We start from the raw sequence: 6,769 nt of genomic DNA on the forward strand, positions 1-6,769 counted from the left end.
CTCTCCTTTCCCATCTTCTGCCCACCCTTTCCCAACAGTCTCCATGGACCATGACTGAAGTTACACAGTTAAAGGTTGAGTTATTTCGCTGGCTTAGTTATTCCTCTACTGATCTTTTTAAAAAATACAAACATCCTTGGGAGAAGCATATTTAACACTTTTGAACCACCAATACCTTGGCTAAATAGATTCCTTATCAGATATTTTCACCGTGGTAACTCAGAGCAGCACTTAGCAAAAAGGGAACCAGAGGCCTGGCACATCCCCCAGGGTCATCATTACTTAGTTCAGAGCCTTAGTTTCTTTATTTACAAAAAGAGAACAATGGGCCAGGCTCAGAGGCTCATGTCTGTAATACCAGGACTTTGGGAAGCTGAAGGAGAAGGATCATTTGAGCCTAGGAATTTGAGACCAGCCTGGGCAACATAGTAAGACCCTGTCTCTACAAAACAAATCTTTAAAAAATGAGCTGGGTGTGGTGATGTACACCCATAGTCCTAGTTATTTAGGTGGCTGAGGCAGGAGAATCACTTGAGCCCAGAAGTTCTCTAGGCTGCAGTCAGTCATGATCGTGCCATTGTACTCCAGCCTGGGTGACAGAGCAAGGCTCTGTCTCAAACAAAACAAAACAAAAAACCCGGATATAAAAATGTTTAATAAAATTTAAGCACATCCAATTTGACATTATATAAAAAGAGTAGTACTTTATAACAAAGTCAGGCTTACAAGCGGCTTACTCTCTAAAAACAGCCTTCTTCCTTCCCGATAGATTGTAAGTCTGTGTTTGTAAAGTCATGATTCTCTACTCTTGGTTACTACTGCATCTATCAACTTGGGGAGAAATGTGTTAGAGACAAAATAAAATGGTTTTAATCTTAAAAGAAAAGAGAGAACAATGGTGGTGGTAACATCTGCCTTGCCAGCCTCCCAGGTAGAATCACAGGTGGTGAGTCAGACGACTGTGAGTTTACAAACATGCAACACAGCAGCATTTGATGAACCTTCATGATGTGCTGGATGCTGTTTAGGGACCCAAATAGACCATTTCACTGCAACTGCATGCAGATCTGAAAGCTCCTGTTTTCTACATGCTTCCTGTGGAAAACACAAAATGGGTTAGATTTTTTCCCCAATCTCTTGTAAAAAATTTTCAATCGGATATAGAAGTTGAAAGAAATTGACAGTGGGGCCGGGCGCGGTGGCTCAAGCCTGTAATCCCAGCACTTTGGGAGGCCAAGACGGGCGGATCACAAGGTCAGGAGATCGAGACCATCCTGGCTAACACGGTGAAACCCCGTCTCTACTAAAAAAATACAAAAAAACTAGCCGGGTGAGGTGGCAGGCGCCTGTAGTCCCAGCTACTCGGGAGGCTGAGGCAGGAGAATGGCCTAAACCCGGGAGGCGGAGCTGGCAGTGAGCTGGGTTCCGGCCACTGCACTCCAGCCTGGGTGACAGAGAGAGACTCCGTCTCAAAAAAAAAAAAAAAAAGAAATTGACAGTGAGCACACCTATATCTACCACCTAGATTCTACAATTAACATCTTATAATATTTGTTTTATCATGCTTCTCTCCATCTATTTAGGATTTAAAAAATTGTTTTTCATCTTTTTGCCTTATGTGATACTTATTAAGATAATTTATTCAACATCAACATGTTCAAAGAAGGAAACCAAATAAGGTTTTTTGCATTGGTGAGGGCATCCCACTTGGGTCTATTATGTCTAATAAAAACCTTAACTGCCAATTCTCCTCACCATCTTCCAAAAAAAAAAAAAAATGTACAGTTTCATATTTAGGTAAGAACCCAAAGGAAGGAAACAGGAGGATTATTTTTGCTTTTGTTTTTGTTTAAGCACCATTGACATGAACAGACAGGGAGAATGTACTTTTTTTTTTTCAAAAAAAAAGAAAAAGGAAAGAGAAAGACTGGGTTGTTATTAAATAAGATAGGCTGGGCGCAGTGGCTTACGCCTGTAATCCCAGCACTTTGGGAGGCCGAGGCGGGCAGATCACCTGAGGTTGGGAGTTCGAGACCAGCCTGACCAACATGGAGAAACCCTGTCTCTACTAAAAATATAAAATTAGCCAGGCGTGGTGGCATCTGCCTGTAATCCCAGCTACTTGGGAGGCTGAGGCAGGAGAATTGCTTAAACCTGGGAGGTGGAGGTTGCGGTGAGCCAAGATCATGCCATTGTACTCCAGCCTGGGCAACAAGAGTGAAACTCCAACTCCAAATAAATAAATAAAATAAAAGTAAAAAATAAAAGCCGTAAGATAAAACAAATACTACAAAAAAAAGTTTAAACAGCTCTCATTGCTGGTTTCAGTTGTGTGCTCTATACCTGAAGAAATGCCCAAGGAAAAAAATATGATCTTAAAACCAAATAAAGATTCATCTCCCTGAGGGGCCAAAGGTTTCTGTATCAAAGGCAGAGAAGGCACTGGAATACTATAATCTGGAACAGAAGCTTTTTGGAAGATAATAATAAACACCTTGCAATAGTACTGAATTGCATGTTCCAAATGTAGTCATTCAAGTCTCCTTTCACTGTACTTGCCTCAGCATATTAATAGTTTTCTTTAAACTAACTTGTCTTTTACTTAGATACATATATTTTAAAAAGAGATCTTATATCATGAGTAGAAAACCAGGAGTATTTGCCATAAACAGAAACTAACTTTGAAAATTAGTGCCATGCAAACCAAACAATGTTGTTAACTTTTAGCTCCATCCTGGGGCTTGACAAAAGCTCTGAACCTGGGCCTGTTCTCTGCTTAAAAAAGAAAAATAGCAAGATAGGCAAGAATTAGAGAACTGTTAAAACATTCAAGTGGAAACTCTTCTTGATTTAAGTAGAAGGACTGAAAGATAATTTAAAATAATAAGTTTCTTAGTATGTGATTCAGGGTAATATAAAATCAAGTCCTTGTACTATTTTGTGTACCATCATGGTATACAACCCAGACCGGGTTTCCGTCTCAAGAAACAAGAAAAAGAAATACAAATGAAACAGACTAAAAAACAAAAAGACTGGAAATAAAGAAAAAAAGAAAAATCGATGAAATAGAAATGGAGGTAGAAACAAAATAGGAATAACAAAAAAAATTGTTTTAGTGGAAAGATGAATAAAATTGATAAATTCTGACTACACAATTAAGAAAAAAAACCACAAATTACCTATATCAGGAACTTTAAAAGAGGTATAACTACAGATCCTAAATTTTGAAAACAAAATGTCAAATAATTTTACAACATTGTTGAAATGAACAAATTCCTTAAGAAATGCAAATTATTTAAACTGATGCAAGAGGAAATAGGAAAAATAAGTAATCCTATATTGATTTTAAAACTGAATCGGTAATTAAAAGCCTGCCCCACCCCAGAAAACAGAACAAAACTGTACGCTTGGATGGCTTTGTTGATAAATTTTTCTGAATACTTAAGGGAAAATTAATATACTTTTCAAGAAGGACGAGGAAACAATTCAAAATTTGGGGGGTTTATGAGGCCAGCATAATTCTAATATCAAAAACTGCCAAGGACATTCTAAGAAAGGACTATTATAGGCCACTATGTTTTAAAAGTAAAGACATTACCATCCCAAACAAGATAACATTAATACATGGAATCTATTGATAAAGAAATGAGATTATACATTGACCAAGTGAAGTTTTAAGAAACTACAAGACTTATTTATTATTCAAAAATTGATCAAAGTAATTCACCAAATTAACAAAATAAGAGAGAAAAATCATAGTATCACTTCAATAAATGCAGAAAAAACATTTGACAAAATTCAAGTTATACATGATAAAAGCTCTTAGTAAACTAGGATAAGACGGGAACTTCCTTAATCTGATCAAGAGTACCTGTAAAATTCTTAAGGTTAACATTACATAAATGGTAAAATATTGATCTCCTTACCCCCAAGGCCAGAAATAAGACAAGAATGCCCACTATCACCACTGGTATTAAGCATTATGTCGGAGGAAATAGCTAGTTCATTAAGGCAAGAAAAATATACATATAAAGGTTGGAAATGAAGAAGTGACACTGTTTTTAATCAGACAATATAGTGGAATGTACATAGATTTATCGAGTAACCTTGCTAAATTGAATTATTCAATAGTGTGAAGATGTCAATTCTTCCCAAATTGACCTACAGATTCAATGAAATTCCAATCACAATTCTAGTAGATTTTTTTGTGGAAATTCATAATATTTTTATGGAAATGCAAATAATTAAGACAACCCTGAAGAAAAACACAAAGTTGAAGGATTTACACAACCAAATTTCAAGATTTGCTATAAAGCTACAGTGATTCATACAGTGGTACTGGCCTGAGGACAGGCAAATACATCAACAAAATAAACTAGAAAGCCTAGAAATATACCCACATACATACAGTTACTTGATATGTGATAACAACACAAAGGCAAAAAATGAATCTTTTCAGTAATGGTTTCATAGCAATTGTATATCCATATAGAAAAAAAACACTTTGCCTTCTACATCAGACACAAAATATTATTTTAAGAATGATAGTAAAAATCACATGTGAAGGACGACAAAATAAAGCTTCTAGAAGAAACACAGAATAATATCTTCATGAACTTGGATTAAGCAGAGATTAAATAGGACCCAAAAAGCACTAACTGTAAAATGTTAATTAATTGGACATCACTAAAATTAAGAACTTCTACTCATCAAAAGTCAGACACCATTAAAGGAGTGAAAAGGCAAACCATAGCCTGAGAGAAAATATTTGGAATACATGCATCCAACAAAAGACTTACATCCAGAATGTATGAAGAATTCCTATAAATCGATAAGAAAAAAGACCAACACCTAAATAATAAATGAGCAAATAAATTAGTTGGTGTGGTGGCACACAAGCACCTGTAGTTCTAGCTACTCGGGAGTCAGAAGCAAGAGGATCACTTGAGCCAGGAGTTTTAGGCTGTAGTGAGCTATGACTGTTCCACTGCACTCCAGCCTGGGCAACAGAGTAAGATCCTGTCTCTAAAAATGAAGAAACAAGAAAGGTCAAAAGACATGAAGAGACACATGGCAAAGGAGGATATTCAAATACCTAACTGTCTAACAAAGCTATGGGAAAGTGCTTAACATTATTACTCATAAGGGAAATAGAAATTAAAACCACAATGAAATAACACTATATACTCATCAGAATGGCTAAATTTAAAGACTGATGATACAAACTACTGATTAAGATATCAAGCAACTGAAACTCTCATATTGATGGTGACAGTATAAATGCCTACAAGTCCTGGGAAGTTATTTGGCATTATATAGCAATGTTAATACATAACTATCTTTTGACCCTGCGATCCCACTCTTAAGTGTATATCCAAGAGAAATGAAGCCTGTGTCTACTAGAAGACATGTACAAGAATGTTCATAGCAGCTTTCTTTGTAATAACCAAAAATTGGGAACAATTCAAATGTCCACCAACAGAAAAACAGGTAAATAAATCCTGGCCTATTTATACAATGAAGTACTACACAGTAATGAAAAATACACAGAATGACATATGTGACTCTCACAAATATTAAACTTAGCAAAAGAACCCAGACACAATAGAGTACATACTCTATGATGTCATTTATGTGAAAGTCAAGAAGAGGAAAATGGTGTACTTCATTTCATCACAATTCATCTCAAATGTACACAAAAGTTACATGTATAGAGTACATAAAAATAAGAGAATCTCTGTTCTTTTAGTAAATAGACATTATCAAAAGGATCAATTCCATTAACCCTTCTGAATGCCTGTCTTATAATCTAATCACTGTTTAGCTGGGAAGACTGGGTAGGAGCATGATGTTCTTGGAAATTTATAAAAAGCCAAAAAAAAAAAAAAAAAAAAAAGGGGGCCCTCAGCAGTACATTACATATCAGATCCCTGTTGTGAAATAATGTTTTAAGATAACCACTGGGTGCCCACCCCAAACCAGGATTTTCCTGCAGCTCTTCCTCCCACTCCAGCTTGTGGGGAGTTCAGTGCACTTTGTCTCAGGGTAGGAACTACACAGCAGAGAGGGAGAGAAGCTGTTTTAGGTCTAAATGCCTTAAGCCACAGCAGGGACCAGAAAGAGCACAGGATACAGGACAAAAGATTTCAAAGAACACATAATGGCTCAGAGCCAGTTTTACCCACCCTCCAAACTAGCTCTACGTAATTCCTGGATTAATGGCAGAAGAGGACTGGAGAGAAGTATAAAAAGCTGGGCCCCTGAAGAGGTCCCCCTACCATTCTCCCACCTCCCACACTCTCTCCCTCTCACCCCTTCCCTGCCTTCCGTGGGGGTGGAAGGAGGAGTGACAGAAACCCAACTAGGTTTGAGGAATCCACGTGCAGAGGGCATCTATTCTTGCTTTCCAAGCAGAATCTGGGGGGTGGTAAGATTCCCCGGTTGATCCTGCACTAGCAGGACACAGGGGTGACCAGTAAAGATGGTTCTATGGGGTGTCCCAGATGAGGGGCCTAAAGCAGCCTCATAGAATTCCCGCATACTCACAAGCAGAGATGGGAGATACATGGAAAAGTAGACAAAAAAGTTGGCTGAGAGAATAAAAAAGAGCCACACTTGGGGAGGCCCAGATGTCCGAAGTGGGGATGGATAACAGCACACCTATGGACTGAACAGGAGAGAAAATGCTGTGAATCTTAGCAGATGCCAGCCTCACAGATGATTCCCAAGAGCCAGATGTCCTTTCCCAAAGCTGTGACATAAGCCTCCT

This window comes from Chlorocebus sabaeus, chromosome 15, assembly GCF_047675955.1.
Source record: "Chlorocebus sabaeus isolate Y175 chromosome 15, mChlSab1.0.hap1, whole genome shotgun sequence".
Taxonomy (NCBI): domain Eukaryota; kingdom Metazoa; phylum Chordata; class Mammalia; order Primates; family Cercopithecidae; genus Chlorocebus; species Chlorocebus sabaeus.